This window comes from Triticum aestivum, chromosome 1D, assembly GCF_018294505.1.
Source record: "Triticum aestivum cultivar Chinese Spring chromosome 1D, IWGSC CS RefSeq v2.1, whole genome shotgun sequence".
Classification (NCBI taxonomy): domain Eukaryota; kingdom Viridiplantae; phylum Streptophyta; class Magnoliopsida; order Poales; family Poaceae; genus Triticum; species Triticum aestivum.
The window spans coordinates 159,174,614-159,195,044 of record NC_057796.1 but is presented as its reverse complement, the minus strand read 5'-3'; positions in this window follow the sequence as shown (position 1 = coordinate 159,195,044).

Sequence of the window (20,431 nt, the reverse complement as noted above, 5' to 3'; positions counted from 1 at the left end):
CTCAAGGGAGAGCGGGGCTCTATTCAAGCAAGGCAAAAAGAACTCAGAGGGAGTTTGCAAAAAAGACAAAGGAAAATACAAGAAAAGACAAGCTCTTACGCGGACACCGTCGGTGGCTGCTTCGGGGCCCTCTGGAACCGGGTCGCCTTCGCAGCGGCCTCCTCCTGCCTGGTCGCTGTGGCCGAGCCCTTGGGTTTCTTCGGCCGGCCGCCTTGCAGCTGCGAGCTGGCTCGGCGCTTTGGTGCGCCGCCTGGTGCAGTCGGCGCTACTGAGGAGCTCGCCCCCGCCCTGTTGGCGACCGGTGGGCGGCGCAGCGTGTGCTCCTCCTCGTAGTCGTCTCGCCAGTCCTCAAGGTTGCCTCCTCCTCCGGAGCCGCCTGCCCCATCACCACCGCCTGTGGCGTCGTCTTCTTCCATGGCGGCCGCCCCCAAGTCGGGGTCGTCCGCATCACTCACAGATCGGTCCGGCAGGAACTCCTGGCCCTACTCCAGGGCATCGGCTGCCGGCTGGGTCGTGAGGAGCTGCATCGTGACCGACTGATCAGGCGGCAAAGCAGAGCCTGACAGACAAAAGAGAAAAAAGAGTTGAGAGCTTAACGCGGGCGGGGGGTGTGCGCGGGAATACGGCCGCTTGCCGAACTGCCACTCCGACTCCGAGAGTTTGCAGTTCGAGATCTCATTCACCATGCGGGCCACCTTCGCGGCCGGCATCTCCCTGGTGGACATCCGGCACGGGTCTCGATGCTCGCTCATCCGGCTGATCAGATGAGGCCGGCCTTGAAGAGGGAGAACCCGGCGCTCCACAAAGGCGGTCAGCAAGTCCGAGGCTTTGAGGCCCTCCGACTCCGTCATCACCCTGAGCCGGGCAACGGCGATGGCGGAGGCGGCCCACAGCATCTTCGGCTTGAAGGTCCAGTTGGTGCGGGGCTCAGCCGGTGGGCCGGCTTCATAAGCCGGCAGGTTGACGAAGTCGATCGCCGGGTTGACGTTCTTGACGTAGAAGTATGATTTTTGCCACAGCTTGACCGACTGCGTCAAGATGACGGTCGGGAAGCAATTCCCAGCACCCGGGTGCCGCACCACGATGAAGGCTCCGCACTGAGCCGCCTCGTTCTTGGCGGCGATGCCGAGCTTGGTGTAGAAGAATTCCCCCCAGAGCTCGAGAGTGGGGAGAACGCCGAGGTAACCTTCGCAGAGCGTGACGAAGGCCGACAGCAGCACCACTGTGTTCGGTGTGAGGTGGTGCGGCTGGAGTCGGTAGAATTGAAGAAAGGAACAGAGGAAGCCGCTCGCCGGCAAGCCGAAGCCATGAAGGAAGTGCGACCGAAAGATGACGCATTTGCCATCCTCCGGCGCCGAAATCTCCTTCGCGGGCGGAACGCGTGCCCGAACATAGCCCTCGCCGGGCAGCCACCGCGTGTTGCGGAGGAAAGCGATGAGGTCTTCGAGGACGTTCGAGCCGTCCCAGTCACCGGCCCGCTCGCGCGCCATGGGAGCTCGAGTTCAACGGAGGCGTGGCGCGGCAGCGAGTGCACAAACCTGCGGCGAAGCAGCGGCGCGGCAGAGAGGATGGGCTCGGTGACGACGGGCCGCGGCAGCACTTCGGTGCAGTGCGGGAGTGCGGCAGCGGCAAAGGAGAAGAGGATGAAGAAAATGGCGAAGGGAGAGGAGGGCGCGCGTGCTAGCGCCGCTCCCTCTTCCCCCTACTTGTAGCCACTGGCTGCAAAGCCGAGGGGACAGGGCGTGGGGATCGTCGGATTAACTGTGCCTGTGACCCCACGACCCCGCATTTACCGCGTGGTAATGGCGCGGAGTAATTGCGCCACGGAATCTTAACCGTGCGCCTCGGCCGCACCGGATCCGCGCGCGTGCCGAGGCCCGGTAGTGGCGGGTCCCAGCCTGCGGCGATGTCCCGTCGCGTGCGTGGGCTGGCAGGCTGGCCCGGCAGGCTGGCGCCATGTGGCACGCAGGCAGCGGGCGGCAAGCCTGGCGCGTGGCTGGTGCGCCATCAAGCTCCCGCCGAGACATTTCAAAAACCACCAGGCGGCCTGTCTGGTCACGTCCGATCCTGACAGTCGGCAGTTCGGAAGACGGACGAAGCAAGATTCAATGGACCACTCGGAGTAGGAAGCCACTAAGGACCCTTGCCTTTTTCAGCCACAGCGCCCCACAAGCTTCGGGGACTACTGTCGGAGTAAATGACCATGGGTAGCCACATCTGCTCCCCATAGCAGTTCAAGACATCGGGGCTGGCTGCGGCCCTCAAGCCTCGAAGACAAAGAGCCGCCTTCTTTAGGCCGGCTGGTCCGAGCGGCCGGCTGCGAGATGGCGGCAGTTCCCAGAAGACAGCCTTGAGGTGGGCCGACTCCTACCAGGCGGTCTCCAGAGAGGCCGGCTCCCAGGAGGCGGCTCCCCACCGCCCCCTTGAAGTTTGAACCACATTAAGACGATGAGACAGGGCGTGGCTACAGTGCAACCTGCCACCCCCGAATCCAGGGCAGAATGTGGCCATAGTGCGGCGTACAGGACGGACATCCCTCGCCCAGCGTGGCACTGTTGCCACAGGGCCCATGACATCACCCATGGCAAAGAAGGCCATGCTCCCATTACGGGCTGTCGGTACGGCCCGCAGGCGGTGGGCCCTACCTGTCCGTGAGAAGCCAGAAGGCGGCGAACCCTGACCAGTTGGCGCGGGGGAGGCAGGCGCCCCCCTCCCTTAAAGTCTGTGCGCCATTAATCAGAAGAGACGGGGAGTGGCTACAGTGAACTCCCCCCAGGCGGCGGTACTGTAGCCACGCCTTCCCCGACAAAGCACACATCATCAGAGGCATTGCCACAGTACTAGGCAGCCGGCAGGACCCGCCAGCGGCGGGCGCGGCCTGTCGGCGAAGTAGGAGACAACTGGTGGGACCCACCAGGCGGCGGGCCTCAGCGGCCGGCGGAGAAGCCGGCGACCACACACACTGACAGTCGGGTCCTACACCCGGACAGATTACCTTTGTACCCCTGGGGGTAGGCCTATATAAACCCCCCAGGGCACCCATGCAAAGGTTCAGACCTTAGTTCGCGCACACATACACATAGAGAGAGGAAGCTAGGGCTAGCCTTGTTCTTCTTCCCCCTCTAGAGAAACAGCTCAAGGAGCAAGCTCGTAGCCACCATTGTTGCTTGAGTGATCATGCGGAGACCCCGCAGAGTAGGAGTAGGGGTGTTATCTCCTAGGAGAACCCCGAACCTGGGTAAGAAGAAGAAGAAGAAGAAGAAGAAGAAGAAGAAGAAGGAGGAGAAGAAGGAGAAGAAGAAGAAGAAGAAATATGATTCTGATGACAAGAAGAAGAAGAAATCTTCAAAGTCTTCGTCTCACAAGAAGAGCTCATCTGGCAAGGCTCGTGCATTCATTGGCAAGGAGATGGATTCAGATTCTGACGACAAGAAGAAGAAGAAATCTTCAAAGTCTTCTTCAAAGTCTTCGTCTCACAAGAAGAGCTCATCTGGCAAGGCTCGTGCATTCATTGGCAAGGAGATGGATTCAGAGGAGGAGTCTGCTTTTGAGGAGGCGGAGGTGGAGTCTGAGGAGGAGTCTGATTTAGGCGTGGCAAGCCTGGCTCTAGCTTTGGCATTCGTCACCAAGTCCATCTTCAACACTGAAGACAATGGTCATGCCGCCGACGCTGAAGCCACTGATGAGGACGACTCTACTCCGGCCTACTGCTTCATGGCACGAGGTGCCAAGGTAAACACACATGATGCTTACTTTCAAATCTCCAGTGAAGATGACTCTAAATGTGAATCCAAACCCAGCTATAAGACTCTTGCTAAAATTGCAACTGAACAACAAACTGCTATGGAACATATTCAAAAGTTGCTAGACAAAAGCGATGACCTGTTGGATGAGGAAATGAATTGAACTCGGTCCTTAATCGAAGACATTAAAAATCTTCGTGTTAAGTACGAGGAACTTGAAAGAAGTCATGAAACCCTCTCAGCTACTCATGAGAAGCTTTCCTATGATTATCTTCAAAGGAAGCAAGATCTAGAGAAACTGAGAGCGTCTCATGAAGATCTTCAAAAGGAGAATGATTCACTACTCGCTCAACAGATCAGTTCCGCTCAAGAAGATTTTGTACCACCATGTTTAAAATGTCTTGAGCGTGATAAAGTTATCTCTGCTGCTGATGTTGAAATATCTTCAACTGCTGATGTGGTAACTAACCCCTCTACTGAGGATACCACTACTATTGCTGATGAGAATGCTAGGTTGAAGACATTGCTTGAAATAGGCATGTACAAAAGCCTCAAAGAGCATCAGACACTATGTGATGTCCTCAAGAAATAGATTCTGAACTGAAACCCTAGGAAAGAGGGTGTTGGTTTTGAGAGGAAAATAAATGTTGATGGTTCTTACTGGAAGCCTGAGCAGTACCCCAAAACCACATGGGTCGCTGCTAAGGATCCTTCAGTGGACCCATCCACCTTATCTGGCTTTACTTGTGCTAACCCCATTAGCATTGATGAATCCTTTGACGCCAATTATAAGATATTTAAGAATTAGAATGGTGAAGTGTTTGCCAGGTTTATTGGTACTAACTACAGTAATGGGCCACCTTTGAAGAAGATCTGGGTGCCCAAAAGTTGTCTTGAGAAGCTTCCCGTGAATGTCATCATGACACCATCTGGGAAGAAGACAAACCCCGGACCAAAGGCTTCACGCGACCCAAAGGCTTCATACAGACAGAGAACCTCACAAGGTCACCCTAACGCAAATGTTTTGCAGGGAAACCATCATCAGACTCATGAATATGAGCGTGTTTCTTCTAACCGATATGTTCATAAATCAAAGAACTTTTCTGCATATTCCTATGAGTATTATTCACCTCCTGCAAAACTATTTTCTAGGGCTCCAAAGCCAAAGTTCTCAGATGCTGCACTTAGAATCATTGCTTCTAAGCCACCCCTGAAGATGTGGGTGGTTAAGAAGAATTAACTTCTCTTGCAGGTAAAGGTCTCCAGCCAGAAATCAAAGACTTTTGACGCCAATGTTGGGGACCTAAAACATCTTGTGGGATGCAAGATAAAGTGCCAGAATGGTCTTACCATTTATTTCGTCCCAGGGTTTCTTGACGAGCATCCTATCTTACCAAACAAGAATCTTAACTTTGATAATATGCTTGTTCGTTATATGTTTGTGCTTCATAATACTCTTGTTGAAGCCTATCCCGCTAACTACATTGTAGGGTATGACTCCGAAAGCTACTGAATGGATAATGGACAGTGGATGCAATAACCACATGACAGGTGATCAAAGTCTTCTCATGGATTCAACCCTACGTCCATCTACTAAAAGTCACATCACGTTCTCTGACACTGGTAAAAGCAAGGTATTGGGCCTAGGTAGAGTTGCAATCTCAAAGGATCAGCACATGGATAAAGCGATGCTTGTTGAATCCCTTGGATTCAACTTAATGTCTGTCTTAATGCTTTGTGATCTAAACATGATTGTGATATATGGAAAATATCGTTGCCTTGTGCTTATAGAAACTGACTAATCTCTAGTCTTCGAATGGTATCGAAGAGACGATCTGGATATGGTAGATTTCTCCGCAGGACCACAGCTTGCCGTATGTCTTCTAGCAAAAGCTTCAGAGTGTTAGTTCTGGCATCGAAGGCTAGGACATGTGGGCATGAGGAACTTGCACACTCTCATGAAGAAGAAGCATATCATTGGCATCAAGGGCGTCAAGTTCAAGAAAGATCATCTATGTGGTGTTTGTGAAGCCAGGAAGATGACTAGGGCCAAGCATCCCTCGAAGACAATCATGACTTCATCACGCCCCTTCGAGATGCTACACATGGACTTATTTGGCCCTACTCATTACTCTACCCTACCTACCACTGCACATCTCTATGGCTTCGTTATTGTTGATGATTAATCAAGATACACCTGGGTGCACATAATTCTCTACAAGACTGAAGTGCAGGATGTCTTCAGACGCTTCGCCAATCGTGCCATGACCAATTATGGCATCAAGATCAAGCACATCAGGAGTGAAAATGGCATAGAATTCAAGAACACCGGCCTCGACACTTATCTTGATACATTGGGCATCACACATGAATTCTCTGCTCCATACACACATCAGTAGAATGACATCGTGGACCGCAAGAACAGAACCCTCATTGAGACGGCACGCATGATGCTTGATGAATACAAGACACCAAGAAAGTTCTGGCCTGAAGCCATTGATACTGCTTGCCACATCATCAACAGAGTTTATCTCAGTTTTTCAACAAGACATCCTATGAACTCCTGACTGGTAAGAAGCCAAATGTTAGTTATTTCAATGTCTTTGGAGCTAGGTGTTGGATCAAGGATCCGCATCACACTTTAAAATTTGCACCAAAAGCACATGAGGTTTTATGCTTGGTTACAGAAAGGATTTGCACACCTAGAGAGTCTTCAACCTCTTTCACTATAAAGTGGTTGAAACTGTAGATGTGCGGTTTCATGAGACTAGCGGCTCGCAAAGTGAGCACCTGCCAAATGTGCTAGATGAAGCTACACCAAGTGAATCTATCAAGCTAATGGGTACTGGAGAAATCATACCTACCGAGGAACATGCTGAAGAGGAAATCATCATTTCTGCACCTAATCAACATGAAGACAATGCTCAGCCTAAAGCCAATGCTGAAGATGAAGACAACAATCAGCATGGGCAAAATCTTCGCCCAGTTCATCCTCGGGTTGCAAATCAAATCCAGATTGAGAAGATCATCGACAGTATAAATGCACCTGGTCCTGTTACTCGTTCAAGAGAAACACAACTAGCAAACTTCTATGGACACTTTGCATTTGTCTCTATATCTGAACCCAAGAAAGTTGATGAAGCCTTCATGGAACCTGAATGGATTCAAGCTATGCAAGAAGAGCTTCAACAGTTTGAGCTGAATAATGTCTGGGAGCTAGTTAAACGTCCTGATCCTCGCAAGCACAATATTATTGGCACCAAGTGGATCTATCGCAACAAGCAAGATGAGCATGGTCAAGTTGTCAGAAACAAGGCTCGTCTCGTTGTCCAAGGTTACGCATAAGTGGAAGGAATTGACTTCGATGAAACCTTTGCTCCTGTGGATAGGCTTGAAGCCATTCGTATACTGCTAGTGTTGGGAATCGTAGCATAATTTAAAATTTTCCTACGCTCACCAAGATGCATCTATAGAGTCTACTAGCAACGAGGGGAAAGGAGTGGATCTACATACCCTTGTAGATCGCGAGCGGAAGCGTTCCAATGAACGTGGATGACGGAGTCGTACTCGCCGTGATCCAAATCACCGATGACCGAGTGCCGAACGGACGGCACCTCCGCGTTCAACACACGTACGGTGCAGCGACGTCTCCTCCTTCTTGATCCAGCAAGGGGGAAGGAGAGGTTGATGGAGATCCAACAGCACGACGGCGTGGTGGTGGATGTAGCGGGTCTCCGGCAGGGCTTCGCCGAGCTTCTGCGAGAGAGAGAGAGGTATTGCAGGGGAGGAGGGAGGCGCCCAAGGCTTAGATGTTGCTGCCCTCCCTTCCCCCCACTATATATAGGGCCAAGGGAGAGGGGGGCGCAGCCTTGCCCCTTCCTCCAAGGAAGGGTGCGGCCAGGGGGGAGTCCTTCCCCCCCAAGGCACCTCGGAGGTGCCTTCCCCCTTTAGGACTCTTCCTTTTTTCTTATCTCTTGCGCATGGGCCTCTAGGGGCTGGTGCCCTTGGCCCATATAGGCCAAGGCGCACCCCTTACAGCCCATGTGGCCCCCCGGGGCTGGTGGGCCCCCTTGGTGGACCCCCGGACCCCTTTCGGCACTCCCGGTACAATACCGATAAAGTGCGAAACTTTTCCGGCGACCAAAATAAGACTTCCCATATATAAATCTTTACCTCCGGACCATTCCAGAACCTCTCGTGACGTCCGGGATCTCATCCGGGACTCCGAACAACTTTCGGGTTTCCGCATACATATATCTCTACAACCCTAGCGTCACCGGACCTTAAGTGTGTAGACCCTACGGGTTCGGGAGACATGCAGACATGACCGAGACGCCTCTCCGGTCAATAACCAACAGCGGGATCTGGATACCCATGTTGGCTCCCACATGTTCCACGATGATATCATCGGATGAACCACGGTGTCGAGGATTCAATCAATCCGTATGCAATTCCCTTTGTCAATCGGTATGTTACTTGCCCGAGATTCGATCATCGGTATCCCAATACCTTGTTCAATCTCGTTACCGGCAAGTCTCTTTACTCGTACCGCAATGCATGATCCCGTGACTAACGCTTTAGTCACATTGGGCTCATTATGATGATGCATTACCGAGTGGGCCCAGAGATACCTCTCCGTCACACGGAGTGACAAATCCCAGTCTCGATCCGTGCCAACCCAACAGACACTTTCGGAGATACCCGTAATGCACCTTTATAGTCACCCAGTTACGTTGTGACGTTTGGCACACCCAAAGCACTCCTACGATATCCGGGAGTTGCACGATCTCATGGTCTAAGGAAAAGATACTTGACATTGGAAAAGCTCTAGCAAACGAAACTACACGATCTTTTATGCTATGCTTAGGATTGGGTCTTGTCCATCACATCATTCTCCTAATGATGTGATCCCGTTATCAACGACATCCAATGTCCATGGTCAGGAAACCGTAACCATCTATTGATCAACGAGCTAGTCAACTAGAGGCTCACTAGGGACATGGTGTTGTCTATGTATTCACACATGTATTACGATTTCCGGACAATACAATTATAGCATGAATAATGGACAATTACCATGAATAAAGAAATATAATAATAACCATTTATTATTGCCTCTAGGGCATATTTCCAACAGTCTCCCACTTGCACTAGAGTCAATAATCTAGTTCACATCACCATGTGATTAACACTCACTGGTCACATCACCATGTGACCAACATCTAAAGAGTTTACTAGAGTCAACAATCTAGTTCACATTACTATGTGATTATCACTCAATGTGTTCTGGTTTGGTCATGTTATGCTTGTGAGAGAGGTTATTAGTCAACGGGTCTGAACCTTTCAGAACCGTGTGCTTTACGAATATCTATGTCATCTTGTGGATGCTACCACGTGCTATTTGGAGCCATTTCAAATAATTGCTCTACTATACGAATCCGGTTTGCTACTCAGAGTCATCCAGATTAGTGTCAAAGTTCGCATCGACGTAACCATTTACGACGAACTCCTTTCCACCTCCATAATCGAGAAAATTCCTTAATCCACTAGGTACTAAGGATAAGTTCGACCGCTGTCATGAGATCCTTTCCCGGATCACCATTGTACCCTCTTGACCAACTCATGGCAACGCACACTACATGTGCGGTACACAGCATAGCATACTATAGAGCCTATGTCTAAAGCATAGGGGACGACCTTCGTCCTTTCTCTATCTTCCGCTGTGGTCAGGTCTTGAGTCTCACTCAATACTCACACCTTGTAACACAGCCAAGAACTCCTTCTTTGCTGATCTATTTTGAACTCTTTCAAAATCATGTCAAGGTGTGCTGTCTTTTGAAAGTATCATCAGGCGTCTTGATCTATCTCTATGGATCTTGATGCCCAATATGTAAGCAGCTTTATCCAGGTCTTCCTTTGAAAAACTCCTTTCAAACAACCCTTTATGCTTTCCAGAAATTTTACATCATTTCGGATCAACAATATGTCATTCACATATACTTATCAGAAATGTTGTAGCGCTCCCACTCACTTTATTGTAAATACAAGTTTCCAACAAACTTTGTATAAACCCAAAAACTTTGATCACTCCATCAAAGCGTATATTCTGACTCCGAGATGCTTGCTCTAATCCATGGAAGGATCGCTGGAGCTAGCATACCTTTTAGCATCCTTAGTATCGACAAAACCTTTCTGATTGTATCACATACAACCTTTCCTTACGAAAACTGGTAAGGAAACTCGTTTTGACATCCATCTGCCAGATTTCATAAATGTAGCTAATGCTAACATGATTCCGACGGACCTAAGCATCGCTACGGATGAGAAAAACTCATCGTAGTCAACTCCTTGAACTTGTGAAAATACTCTTTGCCACAAGTCGAGCTTCATAGACGGTAACATTACCGTCCATGTCCGTCTTCTTCTTAAAGATCCATTTATCTCAATGGCTTGCCGATCATCGGGCAAGTTCACCAAAGTCCATGCTTTGTTCTGATACATGGATTCTATCTCGGATTTCATGGCCTCGAGCCATTCGTCGGAATATGGGCCCACCATCGCTTCTCCATAGCTCGTAGGTTCATTGTTGTCTAGAAACATGACTTCCAAGACAGGATCACGCATTACTCTGAAGTAGTGCGCATCCTCGTCGTCCTACGAGGTTTGGTAGTGACTTGATCCGAAGTTTCATGATCACTATCATAAGCTTCCACTTCAATTGGTGTAGGTGCCACAGGAACAACTTCCTGTGCCCTGCTACACACTAGTTGAAGCGACGGTTCGATAACCTTATCAAGTCTCCACCATCCTCCCACTCAATTCTTTCGAGAGAAACTTTTCCTCGAGAAAGGACTCGTTTCTAGAAGCAATTACTTTTGCTTCCAGATAGGAGGTACACCCAACTGTTTTTGGGTATTCTATGAAGATGCATTTATCCTCTTTGGGTTCGAGCTTATCAGCCTGAAACTTTTTCACATAAGCATCGCAGCCCCAAACTTTTAAGAAACGACAACTTAGGTTTCTATAAACGGTGTCGTCTCAACGGACTTGCGTGGTGCCCCTTTTGAAGTGAATGCGGTTGTCTCTAATGCCTAACCCATAAATGATAGTGGTAATTTGATAAGAAACATCATGGCATGCACCATATCCAATAGGGTGCAGTTATGATGTTCGGACACACCATCACACTATGGTGTTCCAGGCGGTATTAATTGTGAAACACTTTCCACAATGTCTCAATTGTGTGCCAAACTCGTATCTCAGATACTCATCTCTATGATCATATCACAGACATTTTATCCTCTTGTCACGACGATCTTCAACTTCACTCTGAAATTGCTTGAACCTTTCAATAATTCAGACTAGTATTTCATCAAGTAAATACACTCAGCATCTACTCAAATCATCTGTGAAGTAAGAACATAACGATATCCACTGCATGCCTCAGCATTCATTGGACTGCATACATCATAATGTATTACTTCCAATAAATTGCTCTCTTGTTCCATCTCACTGAAAACGAGGCCTTTCAGTCATCTTGCCCATGTGGTATGATTTGCATGTCTCAAGTGATTCATAATCAAGTGAGTCCAAACGATCCATCTGTATGGAGTTTCTTCATGCATATATACCAATAGACATGGTTCGCATGTCTCAATTTTTTTCAAAAATGAGTGAGTCCAAAGATCCACCTACATGGAGCTTCTTCATGCGTTCTACACCAATATGACTCAAGTGGTAGTGCCACAAGTATGTGGTACTATCATTACTATCTTATATCTTTTGGCATGAACATGTGTATCACTACGATCGAGATTCATTTTAGGTGCAAGACCATTGAAGGTATTATTCAAATAAACAGAGTAACCATTATTCTCCTTAAATGAATAACCGTTTTGCGGTAAACATAATCCAATCATGTTCAGCGCAACCACCAAATCTCGATGGTAGAGGGAGCATGCGATGCTTGATCACATCAACCTTGGAAACACTTCCAACACATATCGTCATCTCACCTTTAGCTAGTCTCCATTTATTCCGCAGCTTTTATTTCGAGTTACTAACACTTAGCAACCGAACCAGTATCTAATATCCTGGTGCTGCTAGGAGTACTAGTAAAGTACACATTCATATAACGTATATCCAATATACTTTGTCGACCTTGCCTGCCTTCTCATCTACCAAGTATCTAGGGTAGTACTGCTTCAGTGACCGTTCCTCTCATTATAGAAGCACTTAGTCTCGGGTTTGGGTTCAACCTTGGGATTCTTCACTAGAGCAGCAAACGACTTGCTGTTTCATGAAGTATCCCTTTTGCCCTTGCCCTTCTTAAACTAGTGGTTTTACTAACCATCAACAATTCATGCTCCTTCTTGATTTCTACTCTCGCGGTGTCAAACATCGCGAATAGCTCAAGGATCATCATGATTATCCTTGATATGTTATAGTTCATCACGAAGCTCTACTAGCTTGGTGGCAGTGACTATGGAGAACTATCACTATCTCATCTGGGAGATTAACTCCCACTCGATTCAAGCGATTGTGGCACTCAGACTATCTGAGCACACGCTCAACGATTGAGCTTTTCTCCCTTAGTTTGCAGGCTTAAGAAACTTGTCAGAGGTCTCATACCTCTTGACGTGGGCACTAGTCTGAAATCCCAATTTCAGTCTTCGGAACATCTCACATGTTCTGCGACGTTTCAAAACGTCTTTGGTGCCACAATTCTAAACCGCACTGAACTATCACGTAGTCATCAAAACGTGTATGTCAGATGTTTCGTAACATCTACAGACGACGCTGAGGTTCAGCACACCGAGCGGTGCATTAAGGACATAAGCCTTCTGTGCAGCAATGAGGACAATCCTCAGTTTACGGACCCAGTCCGCATAATTGCTACTACCAATTTTCAACTAAATTTTCTCTAGGAACATATCTTAACCAGTAGAACTAAAACGCAAGCTATGACATAATTTGCAAATACCTTTTTGACTATGTTCATGATAATGAAGTTCATCTGATTATGAACTCCCACTCAGATAGACATCCCTCTAGTCATCTAAGTGAAACATGATCCGAGTTTAACTAGGCCGTGTCCGATCATCACGTGAGACGGACTAGTCAAGATCGGTGAACATCTCCATGTTGATCGTATCTTCTATACGACTCATGCTCGACCTTTTGGTCCTCCGTGTTCCGAGGCCATGTCTGTACATGCTAGGCTCGTCAAGTCAACCTAAGTGTATTGCGTGTGTTCCGAGGCCATGTCTGTACATGCTAGGCTCGTCAACACCCGTTGTATTCGAACGTTAGAATCTATCACACCCGATCATCACGTGGTGCTTCGAAACAACGAACCTTCGCAACGGTGCACAGTTAGGGTGAACACTTTCTTGAAATTATTATAAGGGATCATCTTACTTACTACCGTCGTTCTAAGCAAATAAGATGCTAAAACATGATAAACATCACATGCAATCAAATAGTGACATGATATGGCCAATATCATTATGCTCCTTTGATCTCCATCTTCGGGGCACCATGATCATCTTTGTCACCGGCATGACACCATGATCTCCATCATCATGATCTCCATCATTGTGTCTTCATGAAGTCGTCACGCCAACGATTACTTCTACTTCTATGGCTAACGCGTTTAGCAACAAAGTAAAGTAATTTACATGGCGTTATTCAATGACACGCAGGTCATACAAAATAAAGACAACTCCTATGGCTCCTGCCGGTTGTCATTCTCATCGACATGCAAGTCGTGATTCCTATTACAAGAATATGACCAATCTCATACATCACATATATCATTCATCACATCTTCTGGCCATATCACATCACATAGCACTTGCTACAAAAACAAGTTAGACGTCCTCTAATTGTTGTTGCAAGTTTTTTACGTGGTTTGTAGGTTTCTAGCAAGAACGTTTCTTACCTACGTATGACCACAACGTGATTTGCCAATTTCTATTTACCCTTCATAAGGACCCTTTTCATCGAATCTGTTCCGACTAAAGTAGGAGAGACAGACACCCGCTAGCCACCTTATGCATCTAGTGCATGTCAGTCGGTGGAACCTGTCTCACGTAAGAGTACGTGTAAGGTCGGTCCGGGCCGCTTCATCCTACAATGCCGCCGAAACAAGAAAAGACTAGTAGCGGCAAGAAGAATTGGCAAACTCAACGCCCACAACTACTTTGTGTTCTACTCGTGCATAGTAACTACGCATAGACCTGGCTCATGATGCCACTGTTGGGAATCGTAGCATAATTTAAAATTTTCCTACGCTCACCAAGATGCATCTATAGAGTCTACTAGCAACGAGGGGAAAGGAGTGGATCTACATACCCTTGTAGATCGCGAGCGGAAGCGTTCCAATGAACGTGGATGACGGAGTCGTACTCGCCGTGATCCAAATCACCGATGACCGAGTGCCGAACGGACGGCACCTCCGCGTTCAACACACGTACGGTGCAGCGACGTCTCCTCCTTCTTGATCCAGCAAGGGGGAAGGAGAGGTTGATGGAGATCCAACAGCACGACGGCGTGGTGGTGGATGTAGCGGGTCTCCGGCAGGGCTTCGCCGAGCTTCTGCGAGAGAGAGAGAGGTATTGCAGGGGAGGAGGGAGGCGCCCAAGGCTTAGATGTTGCTGCCCTCCCTTCCCCCCACTATATATAGGGCCAAGGGAGAGGGGGGGGGGCGCAGCCTTGCCCCTTCCTCCAAGGAAGGGTGCGGCCAGGGGGGAGTCCTTCCCCCCAAGGCACCTCGGAGGTGCCTTCCCCCTTTAGGACTCTCCCTTTTTTCTTATCTCTTGCGCATGGGCCTCTAGGGGCTGGTGCCCTTGGCCCATATAGGCCAAGGCGCACCCCTTACAGCCCATGTGGCCCCCCGGGGCTGGTGGGCCCCCTTGGTGGACCCCCGGACCCCTTTCGGCACTCCCGGTACAATACCGATAAAGTGCGAAACTTTTCCGGCGACCAAAATAAGACTTCCCATATATAAATCTTTACCTCCGGACCATTCCAGAACCTCTCGTGACGTCCGGGATCTCATCCGGGACTCCGAACAACTTTCGGGTTTCCGCATACATATATCTCTACAACCCTAGCGTCACCGGACCTTAAGTGTGTAGACCCTACGGGTTCGGGAGACATGCAGACATGACCGAGACGCCTCTCCGGTCAATAACCAACAGCGGGATCTGGATACCCATGTTGGCTCCCACATGTTCCACGATGATATCATCGGATGAACCACGGTGTCGAGGATTCAATCAATCCGTATGCAATTCCCTTTGTCAATCGGTATGTTACTTGCCCGAGATTCGATCGTCGGTATCCCAATACCTTGTTCAATCTCGTTACCGGCAAGTCTCTTTACTCGTACCGCAATGCATGATCCCGTGACTAACGCCTTAGTCACATTGAGCTCATTATGATGATGCATTACCAAGTGGGCCCAGAGATACCTCTCCGTTTACACGGAGTGACAAATCCCAGTCTCGATCCGTGCCAACCCAACAGACACTTTCGGAGATACCCGTAATGCACCTTTATAGTCACCCAGTTACGTTGTGACGTTTGGCACACCCAAAGCACTCCTACGGTATCCGGGAGTTGCACGATCTCATGGTCTAAGGAAAAGATACTTGACATTGGAAAAGCTCTAGCAAACGAAACTACACGATCTTTTATGCTATGCTTAAGTTGGGTCTTGTCCATCACATCATTCTCCTAATGATGTGATCCCGTTATCAATGACATCCTATGTCCATAGTCAGGAAACCATGACTATCTGTTGATCAACGAGCTAGTCAACTAGAGGCTTACTAGGGACAGGTTGTGGTCTATGTATTCACACATGTATTACGATTTCCGGACAATACAATTATAGCATGAATAAAAGACTATTATCATGAACACAGAAATATAATAATAACCATTTATTATTGCCTCTAGGGCATATTTCCAACAGATCGTATCTTCTATACGACTCATGCTCGACCTTTCGGTCCTCCGTGTTCCGAGGCCATGTCTGTACATTCTAGGCTCGTCAAGTCAACCTAAGTGTATTGCGTGTGTTCCGAGGCCATGTCTGTACATGCTAGGCTCGTCAACACCCGTTGTATTCGAACGTTAGAATCTATCACACCCGATCATCACGTGGTGCTTCGAAACAACGAACCTTCGCAACGGTGCACAGTTAGGGTGAACACTTTCTTGAAATTATTATAAGGGATCATCTTACTTACTACCGTCGTTCTAAGCAAATAAGATGCAAAAACATGATAAACATCACATGCAATCAAATAGTGACATGATATGGCCAATATCATCATGCTCCTTTGATCTCCATCTTCGGGGCACCATGATCATCTTCGTCACCGGCATGACACCATGATCTCCATCATCATGATCTCCATCATTGTGTCTTCATGAAGTCGTCACGCCAACGATTACTTCTACTTCTATGGCTAACTCGTTTAGCAACAAAGTAAAGTAATTTACATGGCGTTATTCAATGACACGCAGGTCATACAAAATAATAAAGACAACTCCTATGGCTCCTGCCAGTTGTCATACTCATCGACATGCAAGTCGTGATTCCTATTACAAGAATATGATCAATCTCATACATCACATATATCATTCATCACATCTTCTGGCCATATCACATCACATAGCACTTGCTGCAAAAACAAGTTAGACGTCCTCTAATTGTTGTTGCAAGTTTTTTACGTGGTTTGTAGGTTTCTAGCAAGAACGTTTCTTACCTACGTATGACCACAACGTGATTTGCCAATTTCTATTTACCCTTCATAAGGACCCTTTTCATCGAATCTGTTCCGACTAAAGTAGGAGAGACAGACACCCGCTAGCCACCTTATGCATCTAGTGCATGTCAGTCGGTGGAACCTGTCTCACGTAAGAGTACGTGTAAGGTCGGTCCGGGCCGCTTCATCCTACAATGCCGCCGAAACAAGAAAAGACTAGTAGCGGCAAGAAGAATTGGCAAACTCAACGCCCACAACTACTTTGTGTTCTACTCGTGCATAGTAACTACGCATAGACCTGGCTCATGATGCCACTGTTGGGAATCGTAGCATAATTTAAAATTTTCCTACGCTCACCAAGATGCATCTATAGAGTCTACTAGCAACGAGGGGAAAGGAGTGGATCTACATACCCTTGTAGATCGCGAGCGGAAGCGTTCCAATGAACGTGGATGACGGAGTCGTACTCGCCGTGATCCAAATCACCGATGACCGAGTGCCGAACGGACGGCACCTCCGCGTTCAACACACGTACGGTGCAGCGACGTCTCCTCCTTCTTGATCCAGCAAGGGGGAAGGAGAGGTTGATGGAGATCCAACAGCACGACGGCGTGGTGGTGGATGTAGCGGGTCTCCGGCAGGGCTTCGCCGAGCTTCTGCGAGAGAGAGAGAGGTATTGCAGGGGAGGAGGGAGGCGCCCAAGGCTTAGATGTTGCTGCCCTCCCTTCCCCCCACTATATATAGGGCCAAGGGAGAGGGGGGCGCAGCCTTGCCCCTTCCTCCAAGGAAGGGTGCGGCCAGGGGGGAGTCCTTCCCCCCCAAGGCACCTCGGAGGTGCCTTCCCCCTTTAGGACTCTTCCTTTTTTCTTATCTCTTGCGCATGGGCCTCTAGGGGCTGGTGCCCTTGGCCCATATAGGCCAAGGCGCACCCCTTACAGCCCATGTGGCCCCCCGGGGCTGGTGGGCCCCCTTGGTGGACCCCCGGACCCCTTTCGGCACTCCCGGTACAATACCGATAAAGTGCGAAACTTTTCCGGCGACCAAAATAAGACTTCCCATATATAAATCTTTACCTCCGGACCATTCCAGAACCTCTCGTGACGTCCGGGATCTCATCCGGGACTCCGAACAACTTTCGGGTTTCCGCATACATATATCTCTACAACCCTAGCGTCACCGGACCTTAAGTGTGTAGACCCTACGGGTTCGGGAGACATGCAGACATGACCGAGACGCCTCTCCGGTCAATAACCAACAGCGGGATCTGGATACCCATGTTGGCTCCCACATGTTCCACGATGATATCATCGGATGAACCATGGTGTCGAGGATTCAATCAATCCGTATGCAATTCCCTTTGTCAATCGGTATGTTACTTGCCCGAGATTCGATCGTCGGTATCCCAATACCTTGTTCAATCTCGTTACCGGCAAGTCTCTTTACTCGTACCGCAATGCATGATCCCGTGACTAACGCTTTAGTCACATTGAGCTCATTATGATGATGCATTACCGAGTGGGCCTAGAGATACCTCTCCGTCACACGGAGTGACAAATCCCAGTCTCGATCCGTGCCAACCCAACAGACACTTTCGGAGATACCCGTAATGCACCTTTATAGTCACCCAGTTACGTTGTGACGTTTGGCACACCCAAAGCACTCCTACGGTATCCGGGAGTTGCACGATCTCATGGTCTAAGGAAAAGATACTTGACATTGGAAAAGCTCTAGCAAACGAAACTACACGATCTTTTATGCTATGCTTAGGATTGGGTCTTGTCCATCACATCATTCTCCTAATGATGTGATCCCGTTATCAACGACATCCAATGTCCATGGTCAGGAAACCGTAACCATCTATTGATCAACGAGCTAGTCAACTAGAGGCTCACTAGGGACATGGTGTTGTCTATGTATTCACACATGTATTACGATTTCCGGACAATACAATTATAGCATGAATAATGGACAATTACCATGAATAAAGAAATATAATAATAACCATTTATTATTGCCTCTAGGGCATATTTCCAACAGCTAGCCTATGCTAACTACAAAAACATTCTTCTGTACCAAATGGATGTGAAGAGTGCCTTCCTCAACGGCAAAATTGAAGAAGAAGTGTATGTTGCTCAACCACCTGGTTTTGAAGATCCAGAGCTTCCTGATATGGTATACAAACTCAACAAGGCACTGTAGGGCCTCAAACAAGCACCTCACGTGTATGACACACTCAAAGACTTCCTGAAGAGCAAAGGCTTCAAACCTGGTTCTTTAAATCCCACTCTCTTCATGAAGACATATGATGGTGAACTATTTGTATGCCAACTCTATGTGGATGACATTATCTTTGGCTGCACTGATAAAAAAGATAAAGTGGTGAGTTTGGGCATATGATGCAAGAGCAATATCAGATGTCCATGATGGGAGAGCTAAAATTCTTTCTTGGTCTTCAAATCCGTCAACAGACAAATGACATCTTCATATCACAAGAGAAATACCTCAAAGAATGTCTGAAGAAGTTTGGAATGCAAGACTGCAAAGGGTACACGACGCCAATGCAAACCAAAGGCCAATTGGGCCCCGACGACAATGGTAAAGAGTTCGATCAAAAGGTATACCGCTCCATGATTGGTTCTTTATTGTACTTATGTGCATCTAGGCCAGATATAATGCTTAGCATTTGCATGTGTGCCCGATTCCAAGCGGCGCCAAAGGAATCGCATCACCTCGCCGTGAAGCGAATTCTTCGATATTTGGCTCACACCCCAAAGCTATGATTATGGCATCCAAAGGGCTCAGAGTTTGATCTAGTTGGATTCTCATATGCTGATTATGCTAGTGACAAGGTTGATCACAAGTCCACATCAGGCACATGTCACTTTCTTGGACGATCTCTTGTCTGTTGATCTTCAAAGAAGCGGAACTGTGTATCACTCTCCACTGCTAAATCTGAATACATTGCTGCTGGATCTTGCTGCGCTCAGCTTCTGTGGATGAAGCAACCTCTCCAGGATTATGACATCAACATGAAGCATGTGCCACTCTACTGCGACAATGAAAGCACCATCAAGATTGCTAACAATCCAGTTCATCACTCGAAGACAAAGCACATTCAGATCCGTCATCACTTCCTCAGAGATCATGTCATGAAGGAAGACATTAATATTATTCACGTCAACAGTAAAGAGCAATTGGCAGATATCTTCACAAAGGCCTTGGATGAGAAAAGTTTTGCAAGCTGCGGTATGAGCTAAATATCTTAGAATCCTCAGTCCTGTGAATGGACACACATCCTAACGCTTATGCATATTGATGATTTAGGTGCGCAACACATGAAGTAACGTATATCTTCAATTCATGAAGACTTACCCTCTAAGTGTGAATACATTAAGGTGGAATTTGAGCGCCATGATAATTGTGTGCAGTGTCGGGGTCTAATATTTCCTATACGGTGGGTAACGCCACCACCACATTTTCTTGAAGATTTTCATTTGACGTCATGATTGAATTATCTTCATCTTTGGTCTGTCTTCAACATTGGTTTGATTTCAGAATTTATCGTCACAATATATATAGGGCTGGACTATTCTGTTACCCGTAACAGAATAACATTCTGCTACCCCTCCCCGCAAAAAAAACAAACATTCTGTTACCCCTCGCGTCTATAAGGGCCCGTTCCGTCGTTTGCCGAACCCCGTGGAGCCCATCGTTCCCACTCCTCTCGATCCCTAAAAAAAAAGAGCTCCCACGCCCCACCTCCCCACTAACCGCACTCCCACCTCCCGACCAATGTGCCACCGCGCTGCCATGCCCCCCTCCTCCCCGCCCAGCCGCGGGCCCCCTCCTCCCTGCGTCGCCGCGCCCGGCTCCTCTCCACGCCGCCGTGCCCCCCTCCTCTCCCTG